The following is a 12479-nucleotide window of genomic DNA, read 5'->3' as shown; positions in this document are numbered from 1 at the left end:
TAAACTAAGCTTTTACTTAATATTCTAATAGTTTGAAATTATGGCAGAATGAGAGGACATAATTTGGTAAAGATATATATATATTTTTAATTTTTATTGGCGTATAGTTGATTTATAATTTTGTGTTATTTTCAGATGTACAGCAAAGTGAATCAATTATCCATATATATATATATATTTCTATATCCACTTTATTTTAGGTTATTTTCCCATATAGTTCATTACAGAGTATTAAGAAGAGTTCTCCGTTCTATACAGTAGGCCCTTATAAATTATCCATTTTATGTATAGTAGTATGGATATGTCAATCTCAATCTCCCAATTTATCTCTCCCCTTCCCCACCACTTTCCCCCCAGTAACCATAAGTTTGTTTTCTACCTCTGTGACTCTATTTCTGTTTTGTAAATAAGTTCATTTGTACCATTCTTTTTTTAGATTCCACATGTAAGCGATATCATATATTTGTCTCTCACTGTCTGACTTACTTCACTCAGTATGACAATCTCTAGGTCCATATATGTTGCTGCAAATGCCATTATTTCATTCTTTGTCATGGCTGAGTAATATTCCATTGTATATATGTACTACATCTTCTTTATCCATCCCTCTATTGATGAACATTTATGTTACTTCAGAGTCACTTTCTTACTCATGATCTTATTCATATAAAGCAGCACGTTACCTCTAGTATTAGGGATTCTGTTTGACAAAGTATCAAAGAATCACCAAATAAGACATTTTAACCAAGATAGGGACAGTCTCAATGTCACTTAACCTCAAATCAATGTAACTTTTTCTCTTCCTTTTAGATGAGAATGGACTACATGAATTTAAGGATGTTTTCAAATGAAGATGGCCATAGTTCTATAATTGTCAATTAATTGAAAAAGTCTGCTTCTACTCAAGATGTCAGACAATTTGTTTATGATTTTAACATTTTAGAGTTTTTATTTGATGTCTTTGATTTATCATTTTATCTTTTTATTTACTTTATTTATAAAATAAAGTAAGTTTTATTTATTTAGTGAATTAATTTAATTAATATGTATTCTACTATTACGTTTATTCAATATATTGTGCCCTAACACCCCTTAAGTAGACTTTTTTTCTGTGTCTTTATCACTGATTTATTATAAGGTCAGGTTTATCTTTTTCTTTTGTTTTTCATCTACAGGATTTAAAAATAATTAGTACAACACATGATTAAATTTAAAATTCTATAGAAAAGATATACATAGAGAAATCCTGTTTTCATTGATGTCCCTCTACCACAATTTTTCCCTACTCTTATTTTTATTAGACAATTGATGATCCTTATGAATGTGTGTGTTTTGCTAATTTAAACATGATAGCATGTGTATTATTTTTCCTCTTACTTATCTAGAAATTAGTATATGATACACAAAATGCTGTACTTTGCTTTCTTAAGTTTGCAATATATCCTGGAGTTCTCTTTATATTAGTACATTATTTTTTAGGTTACATAGATCTGCCAAGTAAAACAACCAGTTTCTTCAGCTGGATATGTAAGTTGCTTTCAATGTTTGCTGGTATAAACAATGCCACAATAAATAACCTTATACATATACCATTTCATATTTCTTCAGTGTATATATATATATATCCCAATTAGATTCCTCAAATTGGGGTTGCAGTGCCAAAGAGTATGTGTGTTAGTAATTTTTATTGATATAGCCAATACTCTTCTGCATAGTTTTACAACAACAGCAATAATATATGGAAGTGTATTCGCACATCTTTGCCAACAAATATTTGGATTTTAGCCAATTTGGTGTATGAAGAATGTTATATCTCAGTATAGTTTTAATTTGTATTTCTTTTATATGAGGGAGGTGGAACATCTTTTTATCTGTTGAAAGGATATATATATATATATATATATATATATATATATTTGCTTATGAACAATTTGTATTTTTTGCCATTTTTCTATTTTTTTGGTCTTGTTCTTAACAATTACTTGAAGGTTCTTTCTCTATTAAGGAAATTATAGCTTTGTGACATGGGTGGCAAATATCTTTTCTCAGTTGGCTCTTGTCATTTTTATGTTTTATTTTCTTCATGATGTTTCTTTAATTTTTCTTATTTTTGTACAAGTTTTAAGGGTTACTTTCCACTTACAGTTACTACAATGTATTGGCTATATTCCATTTATTGCATAACACATCCTTGAGCCTATCTTACACCTGATAGTTTGTACCTCCCACTCTTCCTCCCCTTATTGCCCCTCCCTTTCTCCCCACTGGTAACCACTAGTTTGTTCTCTATATCTGTGAGTCTACGTCTTTTTTGTTATATTCACTAGTTTGTTGTATTTTTTGAAATTCATGTATAAGTGATACCACACAGTATTTATCTTTCCATCTGACATCTCACCCATCTTTATTTTTCTTTGTCATGCAGTTTATTTTTAATATTGTTTTTATTGTTAATGAATCAAATTTGGTAGTTTTTATTTTTTACCCCAAACCATCTGAAATGAAAATTTGCTGTGATGAACTTACATATGTGTCATAGCAAAAATATTAAAGTAAACTCATGAGAATTTGTTAGAGAATGTGGAGTGTACTGTCGTCATGTCTTAGCTGCAGTGCCTGTAGGATCATACCTCCTGCCAAAAATGTTTATGTGTTCTAACTCTCACTAACCTTTACCCACCACCACTGTAACAGTGCCTGTAGATTCTATGTCTTTCTTCTATGAAATCTCCCTGGAGCATTTCTTCAAGTGGTAAATGCCGTGTTTTTGAAATTGTCATTTTTGTTTATCTTGCTAACTGTTTTTTTAGTTTTTTTATGTTTGAAACAAAGTATTTAATGGAGTTTATTTATATAACAGATTATGTTCATTGCAGTATAGAAATAAAGGAAAATTTGTATTGAATACCACAGGAATCACTGCATGCAGAACACCAACATACCAAATAATAAGTTCATTAAGTGTTAAATTATTAGGTAATTGATGTTTTAAATGCTTTATGTTATGCAAAAGCCCATGGAGAATTGTTCTGTTGCTGTTTGAGAGTGTTTATTGACATCTGGGGAAATTAGCTGGAGGTTTTGGATAGGCCAATTGTATTATTATTATTTCCATTTAATATAATGGAATATAGGCTCCCTCTATCTGAAAATTTGCCATCAGCCTGTTGACTAGCATGTGTTAGATTCAGATAAACAGTGTTGTTTGTACTTGTATGAATTCTTTTTTTCACATTTAGATCTTTGATATATTTGAATTCTACCTGGTGTTTGGTGTGATCTGTAGTACCAAATTTTTTCTTCTGCCATATGGTTACCCAGTTGTCCCAACTCCATTTATCAATAGACTCCATCTTTACTCAACTTCTTTAAGATGTTATTTCATAAACTGTATTCACCTATGTACTTGTGTCTATCCAACTCTTAAATATTATCCTTTTTTGGAGGTGCAGATATCTCTTTGAGATGGTAATTACATTTCCTTTGGAAGTGGAATTACTGGATCATAGAGTAATTCTATTTTTAATTTTTCAGGAAGCTCCATACTGCGTCCTCTCATGACTGGCCCAATCTATATTCCCACCAATAGTGTACAAGGGTTCCCTTTTCTCCACACTTGTTATTTCTTATCTTTCTGATCATAGCCAGCCTAAGAGGTGTGATATGATATCTCACCATGGTTTTGATTGCATTTTTCTGATGATTAGTGATATTGAGCACCTTTTCATGTATTTGTTGGCCATTAGTATGTCTTCTTCAAAGAAGTATTTATTCAGGTCCCTTGTCCAGTAAAATTTTTTTTTCAATTTATTTAAACTAAAAAAAAAGTTCACCCATTTCTCCCACTCATGTCTGCCAACCACCAATGTATTCTCTATATCTAAGAGCTTGTTCTTATTTCAGTTAGTATAATGTCCTCAAGGTCCATTCATGTTATTGCAAATGGCAAGATTTCATTCTTTTTTACAGCTGATTAATATCCCATTATATACATATATATGTGTGTGTATATATATATATGTATATGCACAAGTTTCTTTTTCCATTTTTCTAACGATGGACAGTTAGATAGTTTCCATATCTTTGTTATTGTAAATAATGATTTAATGAACATGGGGTGCATATATCTTTTCAAGTTAATGTTTTTATTTTCTTCTGATAAATACCCCACAGTGGAATTGCTGGATCATATAGCAGTTCTATTTTAACCTCCATACATTGCAGCATTTTTCACAATAGTCAAGACATGGAAACCAACTAAATATCCATCAATGGATAAATGGATAAAGAAAATGTGATATAGATAGATAGGAATATTACTCAACTGTAAACAAGAAGGAAATCTTATCATCTGCAACAACATGGATGAACCTGGAGTACATTATGCTAAGTAAAATAAGCCACACAGAAGGATAAATACTGTATGATCTTACTTATATATAGAATCTAAAAAAGTCAAACTCATAGAAGCAGAGAGTGGAATGGTGGGTGCCAGTGGTGGAGGAAATGGGGAGATGTTAGTCAAAGGACATAAACTTACAGTTATTAGATGAATAAATCCTAGAGATCTAAGTATAGCATGGTGTTTATAGTTAATAATACTGTTTTGTATACTTGAAATTTCCTGAAAGAGTAGATCTTAAGTGTTCTCACCACACACACAGAGACACACACACAAAAGGTAACTATGTGAGGTGATGGATGTACTAATTAACTTGATATAGCAATCATTTTGGTGTATATGTATGTTAAATCATGACACTGTTCATCTTAAAGAAAGATATCACATTGTACAACCTAAATATATACAATTTTTATTTGTCAATCATACCTCAGTAAAGCTGGAAAAAACAAACAATGGCTAAAAATGTTCTCAAATTAATGACAAATACCAAACCACAGATTCAAACTCACTAAGCAGAATAAATACAAACACATGTATACACATGCCTCTCCCTCACACACACATACTCACACACACACTACTAGACATATAATATTTAAATTGTAAAAAATTCAATTGACTATATATTTCATGTTTAGACTTTATCTTCTGTTCCATCGATCTATTTGTCCATCATTAGGTCAATACTAAACTGTCATGATTATAAAATAATCAAAATAAGTCTTAAAATTAAAAAAAAAGTTAAAAATCCTTTAGAGCTCTGCCTAAGCTTCTTATCTTCTCATTCTCTAGACTATCCTTAAGGAATTTTAATCATTCTTAGAACTTTATCTCCTATATGCTGCTGACTCTCAAATATAAACTTCCAGCCCTGTTCTGTCTTGAGTTTTGCATCTAACTATCGAATTGTGTACTTCACTGATTTACTGTCCAAAAGGAGCCTCAGCCTCAAAATGTACATAACTTAGTCAAATTTCCTGCTCACGGATGTCCAATATCCAGTCTTTTATGTCAGTTAATAACAACACCTTCCATGCAGTTGCTCAAATATTTACTTCATCACTTCTTCACATCCACACCCAATCATTAATTATGTCCTCTTTTTTATTTCTTAAATGACTGTCAAAACTATTTGATTCTCTCCACCTTCATTGCTACCACACTAGACAAGAAATCATGATCTGGTTTCTTTCTCTTCTTTCACTCATTTTTGCACCACCAGTCCATTCTTCATACTGCTTCTCCACAAAGAATGTTTGAGGTAGAGATTTGATAATGCCATTTCCTGATGACAATCCTTTTATGGCTTCCACTTAACTATATAATAAAATCCAATATCTTTTACATGGTTTACAACGTTCCCATGATATGTTAACCACCAACCTCTCACCTTTGTTATTTAACTCCAGACATATGAGTTTCTTTCGAGTTCTGAATGCATCATGCTATTTATGCTTCTGAAATTTCACATACAGTATTCTCACTTCCAGCAATAGTCACTCACCTCTTGTTTATTTTTCCTGGATAACATTTCTTCATTTTCAAGTCTTAAATGACATTCCTCAAGAAGGCATTCACCAGTTCATTCCTTCAACAAATATATATATCAAGAACAAAGCATGGGGCTTCCCTGGTGGCACAGTGGTTGAGAGTCTGCCTGCCAATGCAGGGGACACGGGTTCGTGCCCCGGCCCGGGAAGATCCCACATACCATGGAGCAGCTGGGCCCGTGAGCCATGGCCGCTGAGCTTGCGCGTCCAGGGCCTGTGCTCCACAACGAGAGAGGCCACAACAGTGAGAGGCCCTCGTACCGCAAAAAACAAACGAACAAACAAACAAACAAAAAAACCCAACAAACTATGTATCAGGCACACTTTAAGGTATTGGGGGGTATAGCATTTACCGAAGCTTATGGAAGCTGCCTTCTATTGTGGGAGAAGGCAGATGTAAGCAAATATGAATAAGTAAGTCCACGGAATAATAGATAGATAGGCAGTACTGATAGAAACTCATTATGCACTGGAAAAGTGGTTCTGTTGGTCAAAATATTGAGATACATATTTTATCCACTGCCCTGAGATTCCAAATATCCCCTTGTGAACTGATTAACCCAGTTCTTCACTCCAGGACTCCCAGACCATCTATGCCTGGCACAGCAGGGGTTCTCCTCCTCTGCCTCCTGCATTTATTTTGCTTAGTTGGCACTAGAGCCTTTCAATCCTCCAAAGGTACCAATTCCCAAGCACTATCAATTGATCCCCCAGGGATTCTGAAGCTCCTACCCTTCTGACATGCATGGCCCTGTGACCCTGGTAAACTATACTTAAGCATCATCGAGAGGGTCATCCTATTATCCAGCCCACCAAGGTTTCTGTTGATTAATCTCCCTCTACTTCTTAGCATCCAGGAGCCTGCACAGAATCCAATAAGAGAAACGGTAATCCCTAGAGACAACACTGGCACTTTTGCCGACAAATGTCTAGCTCCTCTTTCCAAGCACATCTATGACCACTGCCCTGCAAATAATCTCTGAGTCACACTTTTGTGGCTGCTTGTGGAAATCGCTTGATGAAAATGATCCAGTAGTAAGAAAGATGATGATGATGCAAAAGACATGGAAGAATTGCCAGAGAGATTCTTTGAATAGGTTTCAGAAATGAAACTTCCTATACAGGTATATGATCTGGCCTTAGATACAGGAATGAGTGGTTCATACAAAGCAGCAAGATGAAGGTGGGGGTTATATGCACAGGCGATGGTAAGGAGTGGATGTGATTATAGAAGCCCTCGCTTCGCTACTATTTTTTGGGAGAATGAGATGCATGCCATTAAGTGAGAGTTAGTATGTAGAAACAATTATAGAGACCACCAAGTCTACACCAAATATCTTTGCTACATATACTTTTACAACTCTTTACTTCCTGTTTCCTAACTCTCCTTATATTTTTAATTTCTTGTAAAACATATGTCGTGACCGTAAGTTCTACCATATCCTTTCCAGCTTTGTCTGGCATAGTGTAGCCATAAAATAAATATTGATTGAATTGAGCTAAAATAAATTGGAAAATAGGGAATAAAAAGGAAAACAATTGTATGGAATGGAGTGGGACAGTATGGAATAATTCCCAGTTTGAATGACCCTTGTTATATACTTTAAAAATATATATAGAGAGAGAGAATGTAGTAAGAGAAAAAAGAATATTAAGAATGTTGTGAGGAATGACAAATTTGGTTTTGAATATGCTGATTTTCATGTGGTTAGAATCCATCCAAATGGAGAGCTTACATAGGAAGTAAGAGGTACACATGGAGAGTTTAGGAGTGAGATTCAGGCTACATATATAGATTTGGTTATCATCAAGCTAAAGGGGTATAGGTAGTCATTGAAACTGTACGATTTTGTGTGTTGCCACCTAACAATGCTTTGTAATTAGAAGCCAAGGAGGCAAAAATTAAACCTGAGATAACACCAGCATTTAAGTCAATGAACTGGATTTTGCACTTACATTTCCTTTTCTTGTTAATCATTAAAGAGTTCATGCATTTTTTCCTCTTCCTCATTTTCTCCTTCTCCTTTATTTTTTCTTGCAGAAAGATTTTAAGCTCCTAGAAGGCAACATTTCGAGCTTTTATTTTCTAAACGCCAAGTGCTGTTCACATTGAGTTTGATAACAATTTGTCACTTGCTTATCTAGTTATGTTTGTGTTGCTAGAGGATAGGTATGTTGAGTTTAGGTCTAAACTTAGAAAACTCCTTTGGAAAGCTGACTCAGATGATATAAAATCGTAGAAAACAAAGTAGGTTTTCAAAAAAAGGCATGCTGGCATTGACAGCTTAATTATTTTTCACCTTTTGATTATTATATAACCTCACATTTCTCTTTCTTATATCTTACTGCCCTATAATCCTTATTCTTTCAAACCCCATTATGTAACCACACATTTCATTTCCCCTTTGAAAAAAACCCATTATTTTACTCTTTATAATATAAATGCAGTCTAGTTTGAGCATAGGGTCTGACACTTAGAGTGCTGTAAGTTCTTTCCATTGTAAGCACCAGGCCAGAGTAAAGACTAGTGTTACTAACAGGTAAAGATATTGAATACTGCTGAAGACCTTTTTCAATGAAAACAATCAAGCGCACATGTGTGAAAAAGAAAAGCTGACACTATGAGGTCAAAAGAGCAGTAGCTGGTGGCAATTTAGCAAGGCAATAAACAGCTTTCAATAAAGCTAAGTTTTATTAATGAGGTAAGAATTCTTTCCTTATAGGAACTACAGGTTCACCAAATGCCTGGAAACATTTTGAACATTGGTAGAGAGAAGTGTTAGTGGACTCAGATAGAGTTCTAGTGATTTTGCTGCTTTATTTAGAAAATCTTAGTCTGAAATTAGAGTAATAGAGATGCCATGACTTACTTTCCTTATAACATCAAAAATAATTTTAGTGTAGACGATGGTGAATTCTTATCCTTTTATTCATATATTAATGCAACGCTTCTAGAAGAGATAAGAAGAATTCAGATTGTTAGAATTAATTTGCAGCATGGTAGATTTTTTAAGATCATTGACTTTTATATTTGTCTCTCGATAGACCCTGTCCTCAAGTCTTTTCCTTACTCTGTCCTTCTAGCGCATACTGTTGCTCCTGGGTTTCCCTCGGCATCTAAGATCCATTGCTTGTTATAGTCCTTTAGCTGACTTCACTGATTCACTGTCTCTGTGTAGACACAGCCAGTGTGTTTCCTTCTCTGTATATTGTGTTCACCTACGGATTTTGGAAGTGATAGAGGCAGAGGTAGGTATGACTACAAGGGGAGCAAATGACATTCATAAATAAGAGCGAGAACAATGCAATTCAAATTGATGACCAGAAAAACAATGCTGTAAATAATGTACCCACAAAGTTAACAAATATATCTACTCTGCAATTGCTACACTCCCTATGTCTGATCTGGCATGCTGTTTAGCTACCTTTGAACATTTTGAGGGATGAAACTAAGAACAAAAGATTTAGAACACTGCAACAAGTAAATCCTTGCCTGGCTTGTCAAATTGTACATACTTACTTTACAATATTTCACAGGTGGTATTCCTGACCTGACTCCAGGCTAAGAGATTCACAAGCAGCGAGTTTCTATACCTTAGCATATTTGCCTATAGAGAGATTTTAATACTTTCTTTGGAAAAATGTATCATGCTCAAAGACAAAATAAGTAGCAGGTTTTAACTTCACAAGCGCTGAAATATAATTTATTTTCTTTACATTTATTTTTATTTTGCTCATTTGTTTTGTTCCACGTGTGGTTTTATGTTTTGCTCAATTGGATGATGAACACCTGGAGCATATGACATACAGTATCTAGTAGAGTACCAGCTACCTATCCAGTGCTACTCTGTGCAAATGTGGAATGTTAAAGATGTGGAAAGTTAGACATCATTTATGGATATATTCAACAATTTATGTGCTAGACCCTGTGTTATATCTTCGAGATGAAAATATGATGAAAAGACCCTCAGTCCAGGAGAATGTCTTTTTTTGTTTCTCCACAGACAGTAACATATGTAAAGAACTGGAGGGTCATCTAAGAATAGATAAGCATTGTTCCTCTACTTGTGGACCTTTATTTCTAGTCAGGATGTAGACTGACTAGAAATAAAGATAGAAAAAATATCTTTTTCCTGTAGAAAAAAATGGAGTTTTAATTACGATTTGACCATGCAACAAACCAATATATAGGGAGCGATGAATGTGTATCAGGGGAGTAAGACCTAGTCTGGAGGGTTATATTATAAAGTGTGTTGTTGTTGTTGTTGTTCTTTTGTTTTTTGTTTTTTTTTTTTTAAAGAAAGTGACTTTTCAGTTGTTTTAAAGATTGAAAGAATGAGTAGTTTGTAGGAAAACAAAAATCCAAACAGAAGGAATGGTCAATGCAAAAATCCTGAGAAGTAAAGATGAGAAACATCAGGATCTAAAAAAAAATATCAAAGGAGTTGGAGAACTTCAAGAGGAAGGTGGTGGTAATGTCATAAACATTAACAAATGCCAACAAAGATGTTGTTTTATTAACTCTCACTTAAATGAGCCATAATTTGATTTTAATCAAGTTGCCAACATGATTATGAGCCAGTGCTGTCAGATATTCTTGCATACTATCTATTAGCATTCTGCCATTCTTATGAAAATATTTAGATTAAATCACAGGAGAACAGACTTAACACACAAAATGTTTAAGAACTCTTTGGATACACTCTGTAAATTTTCACATATTTGACAAGTCAACCTCACACAAACACATTTACGCCCCACTTACCTCAATGTCACTTTTCACATTGTCTCTTCCTCAAGCCCACTGAAGTATGTATCACTGCTGACACCTGCTTGGCTTCCTTCAACTTCCTTGACACGGTTTTATCCAAACACTCCTGATCCCTATCTAACTGTTGATTCTCTGGCTCTTTTACTCCTCTGTTTTGCTCAATATAAGTGTCTCTGGATTTTTACCCTGGCTCGCTTGACTTTCCTCTCCATATTCTCTTCCTTAATAATGTCATAAGTATTTGGAACACTGTAGCAGTTGATAGCATTTCTAATAAAAGTAAACTTTATTTATTACCAGATACTATGGTAAGTGGTGTGCTTTTATTTTTTTGTTTTTAACTTTTTAACCAAATCTATCATTACAATTAATGCTTAAAACAACACTCTTTCTATCTGCTGCCTCTTTCTTCCTTGGTTTACAGTGTAGTACACAAATGACCCAATAAGAAAGTATTATTAGGTTTTCTATTTTATGATGAGAAGTATGAACCTTAAGAATGTTAACAATTAGCTCAAGATCACACATTAAGTAGCTGCAGACCAAGGATTCAAACTAGACAGGCTGACTTGAGATCACAAGCCTGGATCACAGTTAAAGACTGCCTCATTGAAGACTGATCACAGGGGCTTCCCTGGTGGCTCAGTGGTTGAGGGTTCGCCTGCCGGTGCGGGGTACACGGGTTCGTGCCCTGGTCCGGGAGGATCCCAAATGCCGCGAAGCGGCTGGGCCCGTGAGCCATGGCCGCTGGGCCTGTGCGTCCGGAGCCTGTGCTCCGCGACGGGAGGGGCTGCAACAGTGAGAGGCAAGACTGATCACAGGAAGTAGAATCAACCCCAGAATGATGTTATATGATAATTGTATAGGCTTAAAAATTAGTAAGTCATATTTTTGAATCCCCACATCATCAGTTATTAGTTGTATGACTCTGGATAAATTTCTGAACTTCTCTGAGTTTTATTATTTATCAATAAAATTAATATTTAAAAAGTCCCAACTATAGTTTTGTTATGATGATAATACATGCAAGCATTTAGTACTCTGCCTAACACTTAGTCAACATTTAAAACTATTATTCTTCTTTGGTAGTCTCCAGGGTAATATATTTCTTTAGTTTTCAATGGATTCACCGTTGAATATTCTTATATTGACTTATTAAATATAGGTCTGTTAAAATTTCCTCCTAAGATATAGGTGAATTTTTCCATAGTTCTTTCTTACTATGAAAATAAAAAATATTAACTCCCATCTAGTGTCCTGCTAGAGATGTAATGCCCACATATGACCACTGTACCTAATGTCTTATTACATCAACACTTCAGGTCCATTTTAGACCAGTTTTCTCTAATTGTTTAAGCCATTGATATAGTTGTTTAGATTTAGTCATTACGATATACTTTAGTGCTCACTTCAGCAGCACATAGGCTAGAATTGGAACAATACAGAGAAGATTAGCATGGTCCCTGCACAAAAATAATGTGCAAATTTATGAAGTGTTCTATATTTTTACATGGTAATTGTAAAGCATATTTCTTGCTGCTCTAATTCTAACCAGGATATCAAATTAAATAAAAATCATAACTATCTGTAGAAAGTAATAATTTCAAAAGGAATAATCTTTTATTTAGTTTAGTGTATTTAATTGCATTTACTTTGTTCTACTTATATATATCCATCTACTTAGTTTTTACCCTTATCTCCTCTGAATTAAAATAACTTCAACTTCTTTAAACTATCTCTTCTACATAATTTA

General features: G+C 34.1%; 1 non-coding gene across 1 annotated transcript; it reads left to right on the top strand.

The window, feature by feature from the left end:
- The first annotated feature begins 12127 nt into the window (after nt 1–12127).
- On the top strand, nt 12128–12234 carry LOC112392810 (U6 spliceosomal RNA). The gene has a single exon (XR_003001754.1). It is a non-coding gene; the product is annotated as a U6 spliceosomal RNA (small nuclear RNA).
- The last annotated feature ends 245 nt before the right edge of the window (nt 12235–12479 follow it).

The sequence above is a fragment of the Neophocaena asiaeorientalis genome, unplaced genomic scaffold, assembly GCF_003031525.2.
Source record: "Neophocaena asiaeorientalis asiaeorientalis breed wild unplaced genomic scaffold, Neophocaena_asiaeorientalis_V1.1 scaffold15, whole genome shotgun sequence".
In the NCBI taxonomy this organism is placed as follows: Eukaryota; Metazoa; Chordata; class Mammalia; order Artiodactyla; family Phocoenidae; genus Neophocaena; species Neophocaena asiaeorientalis.
This window is presented reverse-complemented; position numbering and strand designations above follow the sequence as displayed.